We start from the raw sequence: 20,779 nt of genomic DNA on the forward strand, positions 1-20,779 counted from the left end.
TTATCATACTGAATTTTTAGCACTTAAATCTTTGTTCTTTTAATGAAATCTTTAAATTTCTGCACTGTCAGAATGGAAAATCTTGTTCACTTTGCGAGAGTCCAGTCGACGCGCTCAAACCATGTCGAGTTCTTGAAAATATACCATCTGACGTCACCTTTTTCTCCTGCCAGTGGAAGTAGCTCATATATGTATATATATATATATATATATATATATATATATATATATATATATATATATATATATATATATATATTATTTATAGAAGAACACTGTGTCCTAGAGTTGGTGCTGCTTGATCCATCCTGTCAATATATATATATATATATATATATATATATATATATATATATATATATATATATATATATAATCATATATATATATATATATATATATATATATATATATATATATATATATATATATATATATATATATATATATATATATATATATATTAGTTTAAGTGAATCGTATTTCACGGGGCAAGGACGGCGGATACGTATTGACGTTAATTTTAATGTAAAAAAAACACCCAGCGAGGAACTCGCTATGTCTGGAAATGCCAGACGTATCGCAAAACCTAAAGCGAATACAATTTAAGAGAAAATTGTTGCTGCTATGCCATTACCAGCAACTTGAAATCTTATGTCAGGTTTTATATTCATCCTATTATCTGATGTAAAAAGAACATCTGATATTAATGAATATCTGGTCATTTCCACATGCATGAAACCATGGTAAATGGCCGATGAGTCTGTGTATTCATGACATCTCGCCATTGACTGGGAATTTTTAAAAGCAAGATACTCTCTCGAGTTGATTGAAGATGACAGACTCCCTAAAGTCGTTATATCAGCAGCTGTATTTATATCTATATATATACCTAACTCCTGGTAATTTCCTGATTCCATCGCCTTCTGATATTCTCTTCTCGCTCTCATGGATTCATTAGATTCCCTTACCCGTTTATCCAAGCACTCCTCATCCACTGACCCCATCCCAACCTTTGGATATCAGCCGCTGTAAGAAAAGTAATGATTTTGGACATCGGGACGTGTTTTGACGAATGCCAACTTCGACAGCTAGCCGTAGAGTCGACAAAATGTTTCTCACGGCAATCGAAAACGAGTAGAAAAGTGTGAATGGCTGTGTTCGTGTCGTCTTATACATGGCATTCCAATGTCAATTAAAGTGTGAACTAGGACATCGCCATCAACTTTGACCTTATTCAAGTGTGTCTAGAGAAGACATTCTTCTACCGCTCATCATTTATAATACTTATTTGTAGATCACTCGGTTTCTATGTGCAATAAGTACATCTGTAGGTGACGGCGAATCGAAGCTTGGACATATCATTTTCTCCCCTTTTTTCGACAGACATCGTTGTATCAGGTACGTTGTTCCAATACCAACGTGCTCAGCGGTCGGATGCCTCGCACAAACGCGAGACATTTATTTTAAAGAAGCCGGGAAACAATTCGCAAAGTAGTGCGAACGAGAGATCAATAAAGTTTTACAATGTAACCAGCGCATGAAAAACTGATAACAGGGAAAGTAAAGTTGACGCATTCTCTTCGTTATTGGTGTAGAGATGTGGAAATCAGGAGCTCTATACGCAATTCATTAAAAGTGTACAAATCCTTCTTTTACGAGATACAGCCTAAAGTTGCTCTTACCATATACAAAATGACATGAAAGCGGATTAGATTTCAAGGACCCCCCAAAGAACTCATAAGGCATTTGATTGAGTTGTGTGGGTATTAAAGATATATAGGAGCTTTATTGTATCGGCTTGTTAATGATAGAGTTGGAAGACAAGTATCTGTTATGTATGCAAAGATCTAGACACTAATGGATGCCTGTAGTTCAGTCTTTTTGAAGTTGAATTTGTCGAAAATTGTTGGCATCAGTCCAAGTCATTCGAGTTAGTTAATCAGGTGGAAGTCGGTCAGGTCTTAGACAGTGAATTGAGAAGGAAATAATTTTTCTTTCAACAGTTTGACCTCAAACAGCTCGTGTGATATTATTCGTGAACAAAGAATGGCAAAGCTTGCAACACTGAACGAAGCGACGAAATTTATGCGCAGCGTGAAGCTGTATCGTGGATTTCATCATTGAATAGAATTGAAAATATCGGTAGAGGAGTGAAACGGTTGGTTTTTTTACCGTATTTTGATTCCATTGATGTCCATAGTAGTGTAAGTATGCATTAATGATTGGAAAAATGGATTATACAGTGAGAGTGTATAACTCTGTACAGTATACAGTACTGCTATTGCATGATTAACTTTCAGCCTTTACGTTTTTGCGGCTCGTAATAAATACTTAAACAACACGGTGAAATAGCCATTCTTTACGAATGCTTCAATGATACATCTTTGAAATATGGCGGCGAAACAGCGGGAAAACATTAAAACTGGAATATTTCAGAAGTTACTGAAGAGTGCGAAAACTGTGGCTGTCATGGACACAAATGTTTTCAGGCGTTACGACTTGTTCTTTATCGATTATTGGGGATAAAGCCATGAATTGGAGAAACAATTTGACGATGACGTCATACCCTCGAGGAATATCGGTAGGTTGTGATGCTATCGTGTTCAATGAACCCAGACGTGGATTCTCGTGTATTGGCTGGCACAACAAACCCAATCATGCGATGTCGTTCAGCGATCTTTAAAGACAACCTTCCCGTCGCGAGCACCTGAAGTGAGTCGCCACCTGTCGCCATATTGGAGGATAAGCGTTTAATGGTGATATTAGCACCGGCCGTCTGGATTTTTATCTGATCTAAGACAATAAAAGGCTGTCAGCAAGAAGTCCCTAATACTAAAAGGGTGTTACACAAATGCTAAAATCCATAGGCCAATCTGCTTTTATGACGATTCATAAAGAATACATACCATTGACGACACAATATTTTGCACATCTCACTGCCCTGCCACGCTTCGCCAGAGACTCAAACCCCATTTACGTCAGTTGTATTAAAGCTAATACATGGGCAGCACGATTTCGCGGCTCTTGTCGATCCCTTCGTTGAATACCAAAATTGTCCACACTTATCATGATCGATAGCCTCTCTCTCTGTGGCAATGCCGTAAAATTTCAGAATTAAGAAAGAAAACACACAGATTGACATTGCCTGTCGGTACAGTGTTACATCCAGTTAGATGAAGGAATGTGAACAGTTATGCTGCATCCGATTCGATCTGTCTGAGATCTGGTTTCATGCCGTTGTTTGCTCGAACCATTCAGCGCCATGTTGGTCCAAATCCCACGGTTCATCACCCTATACCCGTTGCCACACCAATATTATGAAATCGTTACCCTGAGACATTCGAGTTATCGCGATATATCTTTTGATTTTCAATTGATAAGTCTTACTTCTCAGTCCAAGTTTATTTCTTCGACCGCAAAATCCATGAAACGCATCGTGTAGTCTATTTTTACCGAAGGAAAAAAAGTAAAAAAGGTAAAAAGTCGATATATATATGATGTTACGTTAGAGTATACTTGTTCACGAGAAAAGTAGTTCCGACGAAACTATCGTGACGTCACACATGTATGCGTGGATGTATTGAAAAAAGTACATGGCATGATGGATACTTTTTTCTTCTGTCATTTTATCGATTTTTTTTTTGAGATGATCTAATTTCAATACAACTCCAAGCGGAACCAATTTATCAGTATTACAGTCAATAAAATAAAGTACAAGTCTTTTGTTGCAAAAGCTAAACAAATCAATGATTTTGAAGACAGGGTGACACACTTGTCTTCCGGTAAAAGCAACAGTTATGTTATAATGTGATAAAAGAAGATTTTACTGTCAACATTAATCGAGCAAAGACTTGTCACTCAGCCAATATTTAGTTGTACTCTGCATTTTTCAAATTTACAACGAATAATAAGACTTGCCTGAGGGTGGATTTCATTCAAATGACTATGTGATTGGTGGGTTAGTCTCGGCGCAACTCTAACGAAATTCATCGGTTCACTTTTCTTCTACCTCGGTGTCACGATAACCGACTGCATTTTCAGGTTCGTCCGTCTACACAGCCGTTTGTCAATTTGTCTATCCGTCTGTCTTCCTGTCCATCTGTCAATCCAGTCGATCAATCAGTTGATATCGCTATCCACACACCACGGATCAATCTGCCAATCGACCAATCCATCCATCCATCCATCCACCCACGTCATCCATCCATCCATCCATCCATCCATCCATCCATCCATCCATCCATCCATCCATCCATCCATCCATCCACTGTCCTACCAATCAACTAACTTATGTTCATGCCTTTATTGTTATACACACATACACGAACAGGGATTTGGTTTTCAATGCAGGCAAAGTATAGTGCTCAATGCATTTCTGCAGGGCGGTAATACTGAAAATCTAGGAACTTGTAGTTGTCACTCTAAAGGCTGTTTAAAGCGCTAAGGAATCAGCATATACATATATATATATATATAACGTGTTTTTTTCTTGCGAACATCCTAGGCCTGCAACGACAACCTCGGACAAGCGTTATGAATATCACATTTTAGAATTTGCAATTTGATCACAACCTGTGAATATGTATTATCATCTTTGATAGGTTTCATGGGAAACTGTTTTCTAAGGCTTCCATGGCCAGTCTCTCTCGTCTGAATTATTTATTCCCTGTTAAATTCTCCCAACAGTACTGCTGGAAGTACACAGTCATGCGTTTACAGTCGTAACACATTTCCAATCATTTGTTTTTTTGAATAGAGAGATACAGCGAAATATTTTGTCGAATTTCTGACCTTTGTCTCCCATTAAAATGAGCACGGGTTTAGGCACTCACCGACATTTCGAGCAATCTTTTTGTATTTTTCAATGGCCCAGCCCATGAGTGTCTGGAAAAGAATCTTCGATGCGTGGGTGTCTCCAGGATGCTTGATCCGATTCACGCTCTTGATGCTCGGAATTTTGCAACCATAGCAACATCATTACACAACAAAGTCTGACACCAGCATTCGATCGCTCTTCTTTCTACCTTTCCCTTTCTCGCTCACAGGATGATCACGTCGCTTGCAATTTAAGGCATCAAGATCAAGGTTGATAAAACTCGACTGGTGCGAATTTTGTCGCGCTGAAGTTGTTGCGTTCGGTTGGAGTTCCTGCGGTTGCAGACCAGAACGCTTTTGCAAGAACCCAGTAGATTCAGACGTCTGCACGAGAGACTACCTTACATTGCTCCTGTTCAACATTTTTTCAGGTAAGTGGGATATGTCATTTTTTTTCCGCCTCCTGCCGTGCAGCTAGCTCGTCAGAACACGGCGCCCTGCATCTCGATTCCACCGGTTTTCATTGCGGTTAACCTTTGAAATGTCTCGAAGAAAGCATCTGGATCGATCCGGGCGTGATTTTTATTCGCCGCAAGATAAATGATAGTGACAGCCGGTATTTGCCAACGGTTCAACCTATCGACGCGGAGGACAAGAAGGTAAAACGATATCAGACTTCAAGGGGCTATCCTCTGGCATTAATCTCTGTTTCCACATGGCCGCCAACGATTCTCTGAGTCATCTGATTCGATGTAAACATTATACAGCCGTTTCAAGTTTGCGAAAAAGCTGGGCAGACGAAACGGTAACTGAAGCTCGACACGTATATCAAAATATACGCTATCTCTCGAGTCAAAAGGTGCCACAAAGTACTAGCAATCTCAAATTCAAAGCCAAATTGACATGTAAACAGGAATTCTCAAATCCTCATCAGCTCTTCAATTTCTTCTCAGTAATAACAAATTAATGTTAACAGGCCGCCTCGCTGAATGATGTTCTGGCGAGTTAGAGTAAAATGTACTATAATGACATGAGGTGAAGTGAATATGAAGATTCTTGATGTCTTTCAATGACGAGAAACGTCTGCCTGTGGAATTGCATATCTTTGGTAATAATGGTGTAATTAAGGCTTTTCAGGCGATAGCCCTCATTCAAAATATTTATGAAGGGTAGATCCATCATGACACAATAGCAAATGATTAAGTTTATGAGAGGCTATTTATCCTGATGTTCTGATTCAAAGCAGATTTACCGGTACATGATTTATTCTCGTGGTCAATAAAGTATAGGAGTGTCCTCGTAGTTATCGTCAAACCCCCTGATTCGTTTTTTCCGGTAGAAAGCTTGAGAGAATGGTGATTATAATTGAGCCAATAAGTCAGAACAATAAAAGAGCAATCGTGCACTTGATTGGTTTTTAGCTACATCGTTGAACGGTCAAAGTCAGGTTTAGGAATTGGAGGGGTGCATACCATTCGATCAATTTGCGTCTATTTCTCTAAAGAACATGGAGAGAGAGAGAGAGAGAGAGAGAGAGAGAGAGAGAGAGAGAGAGAGAGAGAGAGAGAGAGAGAGAGAGAGAGAAGAGAGAGAGAGAGAGAGAGAGAGAGAGAGAGAGAGGAGAGAGTGAGAGAGAGAGAGAGAGAGAGAGAGAGAGAGAGAGAGAGAGAGAGAGAGAGAGAGAGAGAGAGAGAGAGAGAGAGAGAGAGAGAGAGAGAGAGAGATGCAAATTCATTGCTATTATTAGATGCAGTCCACATTAACTACGACACTCGGCAACGACAGCAGGCATATGAAAGATAGTGCGTAGAGGCAAAGTGTATTTCGCGCATACCGTTTCGAAATCTCGCACAAGTCACGGCCGACGAAGGTTGCGTGACTTTCTGTCTCGTCCTGAGCTCACCAAAACACGAAAAACTCACGTTCCACTTTCACATGATTAAATTGCAGTTGGGATGTTTATTTCATCCGACGGAGTATGAAATTGATCTTTTTTTTTCAGAATTTTACCGAACAATCAACCACGGGAGATAGCCGTGGCACTTTTACTGTCAGTGACTTAATTATTTGTGGCGTCAAATACGAATAATTGAAATAAATATATAATGAAAGATGAATAAAATATTCAATAGTTTGAGTTTTGGGGGAAGAGTACGGCTTTAGACGCCAAGGCAACTGTATTGAAAAATGTATTTTTTTTTCTATATTCACTTACATCTGTGGTGAATTATTTACAACTTCATCGGCATAAAAGTTAATCAGCATATGGCTTTTGTTACTGTATCGTATTCCATTGAACCATTCCACAGAAGAACAAAACGGGTGCGCTCAATCCCTTTAGGTTCGATTTCTAACAGATCGGTGTCAAGTTTGGCACAGATAACATTGGATCTGTCATAATTCGGTTTAGATTAAGCTGTGGTCAAATTCTGGCTCGACATGGGTTAAGTTGGCTTATACTTTGAGCTATAACACCAGGGGTTGATTTCGTAAATATGTATTACCAGAGCCCTTGTTGACTATGTATGCACACATCGTCACTGTACGTGGCTATGTTCTATAAATAAATATTTGTTTCATGATGAGGAAATAAGTTAATATGTTATACAGTAAAATACTAATCTATTACATGTAAACACGCACCATCTATCTATTTATCTATCTATCCATCTATCTCTATCTATCTATCTATCTATCTATCAATCTATCTAGCTATCTATCTAGCTATACTTGATCTATCAATCTATCAATCAATCGATCAATCTATCTATATTCATCAACCTACCTCTATATACTATCTACAATATTATATATAAATATATGATCTATTAATCAATCTATCTTTCTATCCATCTAATTCTAATTAATCTGACTGTTGCTTACATTCTTTCTATCTATCTGTCTTTGTATAGCTACATGTACTATCCACCAGTCTACCCTTCTTTTCTGTAATATTCATTGAATAGCGCAAAATCTATATTCGAACATTTAGTAATCACGCTAGTACACGAATACGTGCGTTTATCTTTGCAAACACATCTATGTACATATGGTATATTGGCAATCTATGATATCTATCAAACGTTATCTATAGTTATTACCGTTTTATAGCTTTATTGGTTGGCTTGATAGCTAGCTAAGAACAGTAGCACTACGGCTATATTCCTCTTTTTTGGTAATTGAAGATTTTGCCTGGATTTTTGCGAAGGCTTGAAGAGCCGTTTTCTTCCGGCGCGACTCCCAAAATAACTTTGCGATGTGAAAATGAGCTCTCACGGTCTCGTTCACGTTTCCGGGGACAAAATTGAAAGGGAGGGGAGAGTTGGGTGGCCGCTGGGATTCGGAGCTTACAACGTATTATCTGACTCTCGTGCGAACAGGGGAATTGTTATGCTATCACGCGTCTGCCAGTTGCGAAATGTCAATGGGCTGTAGTTTGTGTAAAGCCTGCAAAGGAGTGCGATTTGACGGACCACATAAGTGCTGCCACAAGCCCCCTCGCTTTGCAGCTGCAGTGAATGCCAACGGCTGAGTTTATTAATTTTTTTTTGACTTGTGTTGACACACTGGCAGTAAAGTTTGCCGACACAAGAAGGAGCGAGGAAATTGGATCGGATTACACCGTAGTGAGGCAGGCCGCTTCTCGGGGACATTTAATCAGCCTCGTATTAACATGGAGGGAGTTTTACAATCAGAAGACTACACCCGGACGTATATGGAGGAAAAGAATGTCATTATCGAGTCTGAGATGTGTCATGCCCCTTTGTGGTTTTGTAGAATAGCCTGACGGCTTAGGACTGTCTTCCTTCTTATGTTATTAGGTATATTTGTCGTTGGCTTTGTTTTCATTTTGTAAGTGGGGCTTTTGAATGCTCCGGGACGAATTTCGAGAATGACGCACAGATTCACGACGGGTTGACGTGCGTATAGGATAATACCGGCGTTGTCACAGGCTCAATGTATGCGCAGCCGAGCGATCTGATCCACCCCAATTTAGCTTCACGTGTGAACATTGTGGGGTTTATCCCTGAAAGATGCTTCAATGGGTGTGGAAAGAAGCTTTTTGATATCCCGGACACATTTTCCTTCAAAGACCTCTCCCCATCCAACAGTGTCCCATTTGTGTTCTTTGACGTGAACTGTGCGAGACAAGAATTGTCAGGCTTTTCGACAGGTCATTTAACCCGAGCGTCTAACAAGCAACGCTCTACGATCTTATCTTACCACTTTATAAACGTCAATCATAAGCCACGGTTTAAAAAGTTAATTCTTGCAGATTTGAGCCCAATTACCCGGCCAAGGAGACAAGAGCGCATCCCCAAATCCTATTAGCGCAAATGTATGGAGGAACATCAACAAAGATGATCATTCGGAAAGTTAATCCCTTAATAGTCCTGTCAGATTGACAAACGTCAGATCGGATTTTCACTCGTTAACTGGTCCGATTTTAATGCCAGATTTTCTTCACAGAGCATCGAACCTTTAAAAAGCTCTTTCTACGTCTCAACATGACAGGGCGTCTCCGCTCAGGGACAGTGTATAGTGTTGAACGCTTTCTTTCTGTCACATCATCTAAAATAGTATGCTCTGCTGTGTTTATTGATTCATCATCTCGCCTACTGTTAGAATTCCCGCGGTTTGAATAGGCCGTAAAGCACGCTTGGACACTGGGAAAAAAAAAGCCGGCAAACAGGTAAACAAAAAAGCAAAAAGTCAATTCGCATGAACTGTAATGTGCAGCGAAAATTAAAGTGTCAATTTGTATTCGGTGACAAGCCAATTACTGCGCATGTCAGGGGCTATTTTGTTTGCCCTGTCGAATCAAAGAATTAGTTCATTTTGATGTTACATCATTGTGATAGAAGTACGTTAGGTTAGCTGCGTACGAATGAAACATGACAAGACAAAGTATTCAACGCCCGACATTCATACACAATAAATCACGCGTTTCGAGACAAATTTGCTCGACGGCATTATGTCACCGATGAGTGACAGAACAATACAAAACACACCATTTTTTGGCCCCTGTTCTGATGCAGTACATATGAGTAGACCTATGTTATAACCTCGTTCTATGTGTTTTTGTGTGTGCGAACGTTTCCCTGATTGCCATCAACGACTTAGATCGGGTCAGATTATGTCATTTGATGCATTACATGATTTTTTTGCAATGTTAGTCCAAATGTGGTTAGTTTTCATTTTGTGTGGATCACATAACCACATTTCATTTGCATAGGGGATGAATTCACATACGGACCAAGTGCTCTGTTCATTAATTTCTTTTCTTGGCATATTTGATGAATTCACGGAATTATGTTTTTACAACGAGAAGTAGGAGCATTTCTTAAATACTTGCCATACAGAACGCCCGGGATTAGAATAATATAGTGCGAGATGTTAATGAGCGCAACTCTCATAATTAGAGAAAATTTACATAATTTCCGAATTGTAAAACACACCATAGTATGATGTTTGTCATCTAAAGAAAAACAGCGTAAATGTTTAGCTCTGCATAAACCTACTTATTCTATGACATGTAACAGTGAAGACAGTTAAACAAAGGATACCTCTCTCTATTGTTCGTAGGTAAAAGTACATCGCCAGCTTTTGCTCACGTGCCGATCTCTATGTAACTGCGCAGATTAGGACACACGTATGTATGAATGGATGGATGGATGGATGGATGGATGGATGGATGGATGGATGGATGGATGGATGGATGGATGGATGGATGGATGGATGGATGGATGGATGTATGTATGTATGTATGTATGTATGTATGTATGTATGTATGTATGTATGTATGTATGTATGTATGTATGTATGTATGTATGTATGTTTGTATGTATGTATGTGTGTATGTATGCAGGCATGCATGCATGTATGCATGTATGTATGTATGCTTGCATGTATGCTTCTGTAGAGGTTATTTGAGCAATAAAGTTTCCCAAGCGATGGTATACCACGAGATTTTGACAAGTTCACGACATACTATATGTCCTTATGATCCTTATCCGTATCTTATATATGCACGAGCGATAGCGAGTGCATATATGAAGTGGACTGGTCAAAGTCGAGTGTATACCGTCGCCAGGAGTGATTTATTGCTATTATATCATAACAGTATATTGAAATTCTGGCGTGGAACGTCATAAAAGGACTTTTCCTCAAGCTGAGAGCTCGTGCGCATGCCAGCCGTGGTATATCGCAAATATACACCACGGTTCTTTTCGCGTCTCGACCAATCAGATTGCTGTATTTTCACCATCAATATACTGGTATGATATAATATCTCTTGTCTCTACTCCAAAACGTTCCCTATTGCGATTGCGCTCGATCGTCGTACATGGTCAGTGGAGAGGGATGGCTATTTCGTTTGTTTACACAGAGAGTTGCCATGTCATTAGATGCCAACAGACATTACTATCACGCCAAGCGTTTACTGGGAGAGATAGACCGTGTTGTGTTAGCCTTAATTTACTCTGGAGCTTGTAAATGATAGGAAATTCAATAAAAAACAACTCAAGATTCAACAGACTTTACTACTACTGTATTTAGCTTCCAAAATAACCTTGTACCAGAAAGCCCCTAGATTTTCCGGGTAGTCAACATCGCATCGTAGACGCCGCCCATCGGCAGCCATTTTGTTTATTTACTTTGTTTGCTTTACAGTTGCAAATGCATATATTGTATTGTATTGTATTGTATTGTATTGTATTGTATTGTATTGTATTGTATTGTATTGTATTGCATTGCATTGTATTGTATTGTATGTATGTATGTATGTATGTATGTATGTATGTATGTATGTATGTATGTATGTATGTATGTATGTATGTATGTATGTATGTATGTATGTATGTATGTGTATGTATCTATGTAAATATATGTATCTATACATGTATGTATACATGTATGTATACATGTATGAGCTTAGAATTTTTTCTTTCTAACAGCAGTACTTTTGCCAAACACTATGCATTCAAACCCTTGGTCGTTACGGTTGCAGTGTATAATTAGTCAACGTGAAGGAAGTGCATTCGGCTACCGAACCATGGTCCGACTGATCCTATTAGTCGGGGAGTGAGACACAGAGGTCACCTTTTACTTACCTGTTACTTAATTGGCTCCACGTAGAGTTCTTCGGCGTAGCCATCATTAGGTTATCGCAGACGCCATTCCACCAGCGGAAAATGTAATTTGCTAGCCTCGGGGGCAATTTGTGTGATGCAACGAGAGGTCCACACGTGTATCGACGTGCCCCGGTGTAGCTGAACCTCTCGCAGGCAGTCGATAATCGCATACAGCGTATTATAAAGTGCTTACATCCGTTTGCTTGTTATTAGGTTACACAGGCACAGAAAAAACCCTCCATTTTGAGACAACTGAAGAACGCCAGAATGTGCGGCTTGGAGAAGTTTCTTTGACACTTTTCAAATATAAAAAAGATTCAATCCGTGCGGTAGTTAGTTTGTTTGTATCATTGTACGTCGTGTACATTTAGATTCACCGTTGTCTCTCCCTGTGCATTTATAACTGAAGAAAAAGTACTCTTATATGGGAACTTAAATTGTGATAGACTTTCAACTTTTCAAATCGATGAAACGTGTTTCTTTGTCGACGGCTTCTTCTTATTCGCGCTAATACTGATGCGCGTTCAATTAATTAAATTGCAGTCTCTATGGTAACATTCTGTCACCTTATGATCTTGTAGTTAATTGGCTGGCTGTACTGTGCTTTCCTGGAGAATGGCTCTTTATGTTGCATGTTTTCTCCTTTTCTCCTCTCACTGGAGAATGCAACTAGTCGGAGAAACTAGCAGTTTTAACGAACCAGACACAGCAAGGGAAGTTCGTTTCTGTTCAGACAATCGCGGCGACCCTGGGGGTCATCGTAGCATCAGGTATTTCTCGTATACAGTCGATACATCAGCGGCGGCACCGGTTGCGAATAAAAAAAAACCGCCGAAGTTTACAGAAACATGCTTCGGTGACATAGACGCATGCGGTCAACTTGAACAGGTGACACTTGTGAGATCGGTTCCATCAAGGGCCGCGCTTTCGTTAAATTAAAGGCACACAAGACTGGCCGATCCCGGCTTCTTTTATTGCCATTCAGGTGAGTCTAAACGCCGGCGTTCAATTGTTTTACCTTAATTAGCAGAAAATGAGAGGCAGACGGTGATAATCAACTTGGGGCGAAGCGATAACCTCTGCCCGATTACCGATCTCTGACCATTCGATATTGTAAAAAAAAAGGGCTGATTAATTTAGCAACTTGCCTGTGTGAAATGCGTTAGGCCCATCAAAAGCCTATCTTAGGAAAGGTAGATGACTGCACACAGGAAGCCCTTCAAGATCGGTCTGATAGCGCACTCTGCTAAAAAGAGAGTTAATTTCAGGCGCGTTGCCGTTCAGAAAATGTCAAATGTAACGAGCTCTAGCCTTAGATGCGAAATTTAATCATCGTGCACAAGAGAGTGTGCCAGATTCAATCAAGTGTGGTTCAACAGCAGTGAAATGGCTGTTCAACGAAGGAAAAAATTATCGCTATTCAAATGTATTTGAAAATTGAAATGTTGCTGCCCGCGCTCCTCGGTAGTCGCTCGGGCGTTTCTTGTGGATTTCTCTTTCTCAAGTTGATGTCATGCGCTGATTTCGGTTTTTTCCCCAAGCCTAGCTCGTTATCGCCTCGTGCATGGGTTTGCACGTTGCGTCTCAGGTGCGTCGGAATGACAGTAATAAGACAACAACAGCGCAATCTCAGTCGTGAGCGGGGTTCGGATGTACCTGTCTTTGCTACTTTTATCTCGAAAAAAACGACCGTGACAATGCGGACAATTATCAATAACGGACTTATTCATTTATATGTCTGCCTCGCCCAGACGATCGTCCCCCCTCCTTTTATTTCCAGTCAAAATCTCGCGAAGACGAGCTGGCGAATTAGTATGTGTCCATCACAGATCTGACATCTTCTGGGATGACCAGCGTTGGCAATGAGGCCACGAATTAGATGGGGACTCATCCATGTGGAAAATACTTCATGGTTGTTTTTGATGAATAGCAGGCCTGCGTGCACGCCGTTTGAAGGACAACTGACGTTTATGCCAGATGAATTGGTTGAGAGAGAGAGAGAGAGAGAGAGAGAGAGAGAGAGAGAGAGAGAGAGAGAGAGAGAGAGAGAGAGAGAGAGAGAGAGAGGACGGAGGGGGCGCAAACTCGATATGCAAAATATCAGTTTAGTCAAAGCGTAAAATAACGGTATAGCGCCTCGGAGACCGATATTCTGACTCTCAAACTTCAACGATTATGCTGTTTCGGTCTTACATTTTGGGAGACTAATTTTGAAGCTCATGGAGTATATAAATTTCACGGGCTTATTTTATGTGGCGATCGAAAACTTAATCCTTATAGAGAGTTTACACAGCGATGGTGGCCATTTTGAATTTCAAAAGTCGTTGAACGTTGTGTAATTCATTTCTCTATTACCAAATTTTGTGCGGTGACCCCCCTGACCTTTATGCCTGATTTCGAAAGAGAATAGTTTAAAGCATCCTTACGGATATTCTTTCAATTTCGGGGCTACGTTAATCAGTATAACTACACCCGGTGAATCTCCAGTCTGCAACAGCTGGCAACACTTTGTGCTCAAACATATCTTTTCCAACTACGTTGAATTCTTTCAAGTTGTGTAATTACAAAGTGTTCCTACCAGTTACCAGTCTGAGACCGTTATTTATCGCCCTACAGAATTACAGTAAGGACGCCCGAGGTTTTCGCCACCGTGAATGTAAAAATATTGAAATGACGGTGGAACAGCGATATAAATATTTTTTACCATATTATAAGCATATAGTTTTTTCGCAGATGGGGACTCCCGTGTTAGGAAAAATACAACATAATTATTGGTTTACTTCGTTGAAGACCCTTATCATTTCTAGTTCCCCGTAGACAATTTGGACCGCGCTTGTACTCAGTGCAAATAAAGGAAAATGACTGTAAGAGCTTGGTATAGAAGGACTGACTGACAGGCATGCGGATATAGTGATGTAATTAATGATATAAGAAATGAGTAAGTACATAAACACGCAAGCGTAATTGCACGATTTTACTGTTAAACACGTGCCTTGGCTATTAAAAACATCGGCTGCCGACGTTTTGACGTGTATCTGTATGGCTTTACTTACCATCAATAATGTTACTTCGGGCTTTAGTTTCGCGTCGGTAATTTTAAAAGAGGTGAGCCTTTTTTTTCGCACTCGACAAGAAACGGAAGCTCCGCATTCGGTACGGCACTAAGTCGAGTACGGTTGGTTTGGTTTACCAGAATGTAACCTCCACAAATGTAATAATCTCCACAAATGTAATATCAACCACAATTGTAATAAAATGCACCCATAAATGTAATATCACCCATAAATGTAACAAAAATCAACCATAAATGTAATAAAAACACCAACCACAAATGTAATAAATGGTAACCATAAATGTAATAAAAAAAACACCCACAAATGTAATACTTATCAACCATAAATGTAATAAATCTATTTTGTCGTTGCAATCGAGGAATTAGCCCCTAAATATTGATCTATGTAATAAGGAAAGCAACTCCACACATTATTCATTTCTTAATTGTTTGTGTTTAGTGTGTTTTGCATATTTGAAAATGTATTTTACGTTTCCCTGTTTTGTGTACAGAACTGATTGGCCATGGCTAGACACAGCTGTAATCTGAACGTCAGTGCAGTCTCTACTCCAGAGTGGGGAAGACTGTATAACACTACGATCCTTTAACGCCGTTTTTTCGAAAATTGCCGTACTTTCTTAATCGATCGCCTCAAATTCGTCTTCAGTGGATAAATTGTGTGGAATAATCGATAGATTGTGTGTATTCCTATGTTGTCCCACTTGAAGTTTGTTCCTTCACTAGGGATGCCAGGATGTCTGATTTTGTTCTACTGTGTTCAAGGTATACGTAGTGTTCGTATCGTTTTTTACTAGATTGAAATATATGTTCTCGTCAACATGTTTTGTGTCGTAAGTTTCTGTTATAAGGTTTTATATTTCTCTGTTATTTGTTCTGAGACATCTGTCATAAACTTTGTGTGGTATCACAGGTTGACGTCCCTAGTTATTTTGACGCTTCTCTATTATGTAATTATCAGTGTCTAGAACTGCTGTTCCACTTCCATCATCTAACGGTTTGATCAGTACCTCGCCGTTTTCTGATAGCGTTCTCAAAGTATTCTATTCTGTGTTTCGGAAAGGAAACCTAGTTTCAGGAAAGTATGCAATAACATTATACTAGTCTTATTAAAGTTATTATTTACTCAGGGCATTGATAAACAAATGATGACAAATATGCAAGTTCAAGTTTATTACTTTTATGGTTGAGTTTTATTACATTTATGGTTAATTTGTTTATTACATTTGTGGTTGCGGGTTGTTACATTAATGGTTGACTATTTTATTACATTTGTGGTTGATTTTATTACATTGTGGTTGATATTACATTTGTGGAGATTATTACATTTTGTGGAGGTTACATGGTTACCAGAATGTATGAAGAGTGGCCCTGCATGCGCTCCCGATGGTTCAACACCGTTAAGTGAGGTATTTATCGACCTGAAAAGCCGCTGATTTTCGAACCTAATTGGCTGTTTTTCATCTTGCAGTTGTACCGGTAAAAGACTGGTTAGTTTCTTGATTGAGCTAAACAACGATGGTTTCAACTGGCGGCTTTCAGAGGCTGCTGACTATTAGCACCCAATTTATCGCGGTACGGCGGAGCCTCTGACGTGTTAGTCCACCACTTAGAGCAATCGATTCATGGCGTCGCTTGTTGCCCACGCGCACTGATTTCTCACGGTGAGTTTGTGTTACACAATCATGTCATGATTTTAGCGGTCTTTCATGTCTTTCATGCCCTCTGAATGCAGTGATTTTTTTTTCTTCCTTTCAACTCATCACGATGCCGGGTCAAGTGATGGAGAAACAAGCAACATCTTAAACGTTAAACGTGCTCCGCACTTCTCCGACTATCAATGCGGCCCAGATGAGTTGAACGGTACTGCAGTACGTATACACTGAATGGTGATCAGTTGATAAGATAACATCTTACAGGTTAACATGAAAGAGGAACAACTCAGAAGCATCGTCACAAATCAGCCAATGTTTCAACCAAAACTATCAACAGAACTAAACATCATACCGCAATGACATATATACGCAAAGCTTCAAGTATGGCGCTTTTGATTCATCGTACTATATTTACATTGACATTGCTGTGAACTTTGTTAGTCATATTTTGAAGTTTTCGCGCTGTTATATGTTATTTTTCGTTTGCAAATTGACTCTTGTCAGGAGTAGCAAAGTGTCGAGAGCTTCCTTCTCATTTAAAAAATGCTGTCGTTCGCTCGGCGGCATACCTCCTCAATTCTATTCCCCTACAGTTTATATGTGTTCGGGGACGCTTCATAATTTTTATCACGTCTGTTGCGATTTACATGTCCCCCTTTAGAGTGTCTGTTAGCTTCACCTTTTGAAGCGTCTCTGTCTCAGTTGAATAAAACTGTCTGCTGAACACGTCTGGAAGCTTCACACAATTGCTAATCAACTTGAAGAACGCAGGCCCGGAGTCTCAACTTGGCTTGTGTAACGTTCAAAAAAAAACATTAAATAGCTCGGTGTTTTCAAAGTACAGAATTCTGGGCTGACCGGGACTGCTTTCACCTAGAATCGACTTGAAGAAATAGAAAAGAAGGTGCTGAGTGCGCAAATTACATACGATCATCGCGCTTTCGAAAAGATGGCGCGAACCATGCATGACAAACACAACATAAATATGACGATCCATAATTAGTAACGCTAGAAGTACCCTGACATCTTTTACGGTGCTCTTCAGGTCACCCAGTGAAAGTGTCCTTACCCTCAAGAATATTGTGTCTTACTGTCATAGAAATTAAATCGATACGTGCTGTTTCTCAAGTTTTACATCTTCAAAATGCTCAGGGTTCAAGAGACTTTAGAAAACGCTACACGAATCCTGCATACATGCCGAGAAAACTTAGCAAACCGTTCCTTCGCCAGCACAATTGAAATTTTATTTACACATGTAATATTAAACGAACTGTATCGGTCCGAGCTAATCGTATGATGTACATTCACCCGATCATATCGCTTCAGTTCACCTCAGAACACGTTTGCGGCATGTTGGACTTTGTCGATGGCATAGTCGGCGCCGATAATCACGACAGCTGATTAAAGCTCGGAATTTTCATTAAAAAATTGTACCGATCTCTACTAGCCACGGCCTATCGTTACTGATTGTACCTCGGCACTCCTGTGAGAGAAGCGTGTTTGATATGTACAAATCAGGGGAGTTCAAGTACTTGATGTACTTATTAGACCATAAAAAAATCGCAGAAATTAGGGTCTGTCCCACGCACAGCTAATTTACACTTCTCATCTCGGAGACGAAAAACACACCAGACGAGTCGCAGTCGCCAAATTTTTAAACCGCCGTTCCATTGAGCTTTCCGATTTCGCCGACGAGACAGATCAATTCAGACATCCGTTTGAAGTCCTAATCGCCCCAATTCAGGCTTTGACATCCCCCTCCGCCCCCTCCCCCTTTCCCTGTGACGTCGTCGGTGCTTCGTGGTGATACCTGTATCAGTGTCACTCTGCAAAGATGCCAATGAACACGTGTCTTCGGCGTTCACCTCGCTGTCTACATACTCCCTAGCTATTTTTCTTATGCATCTCTGCTGCGAGGTTCATGACCCCGGTATGAGACATCACTCAATATCTAGAATGAGCGTAATTACTGACCATCGCTGATTGAAAACTACTAAAAAAAATAAACACGATGATACAATACGATTTAAACTCGCCATATGTGTTTTCCTTCGCGCTAACTACTTCAATTACCAACCGGCTGGCCATTTGCTGCCTAAAAGACATTAACTGTGTCGCTTTCATCCACCTTTTAAAGGTAAAATGACAATTACACACTAAAGTACCGGTTTTAAGACATTTACATTTCACTAATGTCACTTTCCTCTGGGACGCTCGATAACGAATGTTTACACACAGGTAGCCCTGAAAATGTAACGCCCCCTATCCAAGGATTCTATCAACTTCACCCGTCGGATTCCCTCTTTCATTCGACTAAAACGCAAACGTCGAACTTGTTGCTCTCCAGGACGTCCTCGCGGTGGTAAAGCACGTCGATTGGCTGTTTGTTTTGTGGTTCAATCTCAAAAGAACAGCGTGACGGCTTCAGTTTTAGTTCGATCTAGGCAAAGCATGTTAAATCGTATTGTCAATGTACTTTGCGAAAACGGTAAAGATAATTGCCCGGAACCTTCTTTCAGGTAAAGCAAACGAGATAGAAACGAAAGTTAGCGTGTGCCATGTCAACAAAAATTTGATTTCATCTTTACTGATGGGCAAAGTAACGCCGCCCTCTTTGTTCCTATTAGATGACCGATATGCCTTAACACGGTAAAAAAAACTTAAGAGGTTCTGCAACAAATCAGTTATTCCACCAACGTATACATACGTCTAGCGGGCTGACGTAGGATCGCATAACACTGTGAAATTCACTTGCTTAAGGATAGAGCAAGAAGACGCAATTCAATCTCAGATTGCCAATTTCTTCCACAAATCTCAGATGCTGCCACGTGATAAGAGGCGAAGAATGTAATATGCGACGCGCACAGAGGGGGCCCGAGCGAACGACGTCTTATGCACACTTGTGAAATGAGGGCGAAAAGAAGGGCTTTATTGAGAAAATTGACGCAAAAAGCAATATGCGCACAGCCAGCGATAAATGCCGGATATCCTAAGGGATTTTAAAACACAGGCATTATTTTGTCCTGTACGCAGTGATTTAAGTGTAACATGTACCTCTGAGTAGAATGCCACGGTTTTTGTCGTTTTTTTTTTTAAATTTGTACCCAGGCCCACGTATTAACATGTGCTGAGACCTCAAACATGTCCCTGACCTCAAACATATCCCGTTTTCAGTTGAACATGATTCCCACGCAGTCTAATAACGTTTTTATTCATATCCTGGTATGAAGTTGTAAAACTGTATAACGTCCTTAATACTGAGCTGCTGTTAGAGTCCTCTTCGGCGAATGCGTTTACTTTTATCGTGATTTTATTTGCCGGTACATTTTATCTTACAAAACTGCGCAACAAATTGTTTTCACTGGCCCATGAGAGCATCATGGGATAGCCATTCACACATGCGCAGTACAAGCTCAGGCGGTTATCGGGGACGGCATTTACAAATTACATTTTCTGCTGTGTTCAAAGTGTGTACGCTGTTTATTATGTTGTTCCTTTTCGGCCAACATAGATAAATTTGCATTATCTGTCTTTTGGATTTGGGAGAAGGGGGATTAAACACAGTCTCTCAAGACTTTGTGATGATAGTGAAAACAGTAATCTCGCAAATAGATTCGGCTCCCACAAAGTCCTAGAGCTAGCTGTGCGTACAGAGGTACAGTCGTAGGAAGGGAGCTGTGAGTATTAACTACATGGGGTACGGATGAATTATATCCGAATATCCGAATTCTAACGGACCACTGCTGTACAGTGATCATACTTAGATCTATTATTTCGTAAGCTTTATGAACTTGATATTCTTATTAATAGATTATGCGCATATTTAATGACTTTCTGTAAGCAGACTCTATATCAATACCGAGTTCACGAATTTGGACCGGACTTTTGCCATTCCTTGATTACACCTAGTCCAGTTACTTTGCATATTTTTATGAGCACGTCATCTTAATTATTTGCTTATTTGAGTATTAAATGAATTTCCTTAATTAGGCCATAGATCAACATTGAGTTCAGTAAATGTGGCTGGATCTCTGCTATATCTTTATCATACTTATGTCTACTTATTTTGTAAGTTTTATGACCATTAGATTCTTATTATTACC

The 20,779-nt window shown here is 39.9% G+C and overlaps 1 protein-coding gene across 1 annotated transcript in view; it reads left to right on the top strand.

Moving 5' to 3' along the window:
* The window catches only part of LOC139131209 (gamma-aminobutyric acid type B receptor subunit 2-like), a 257,786-nt gene that overhangs the window by 48,328 nt on the left and 188,679 nt on the right, over positions 1-20,779 (top strand). The window contains exon 2 of the mRNA XM_070697178.1: positions 5,049-5,249. The gene's annotated coding sequence lies outside the window, so the exon portion shown is untranslated. The remainder of the gene's footprint in view (positions 1-5,048; positions 5,250-20,779) is intronic.

Source organism: Ptychodera flava, chromosome 4 (assembly GCF_041260155.1).
Source record: "Ptychodera flava strain L36383 chromosome 4, AS_Pfla_20210202, whole genome shotgun sequence".
Classification (NCBI taxonomy): domain Eukaryota; kingdom Metazoa; phylum Hemichordata; class Enteropneusta; family Ptychoderidae; genus Ptychodera; species Ptychodera flava.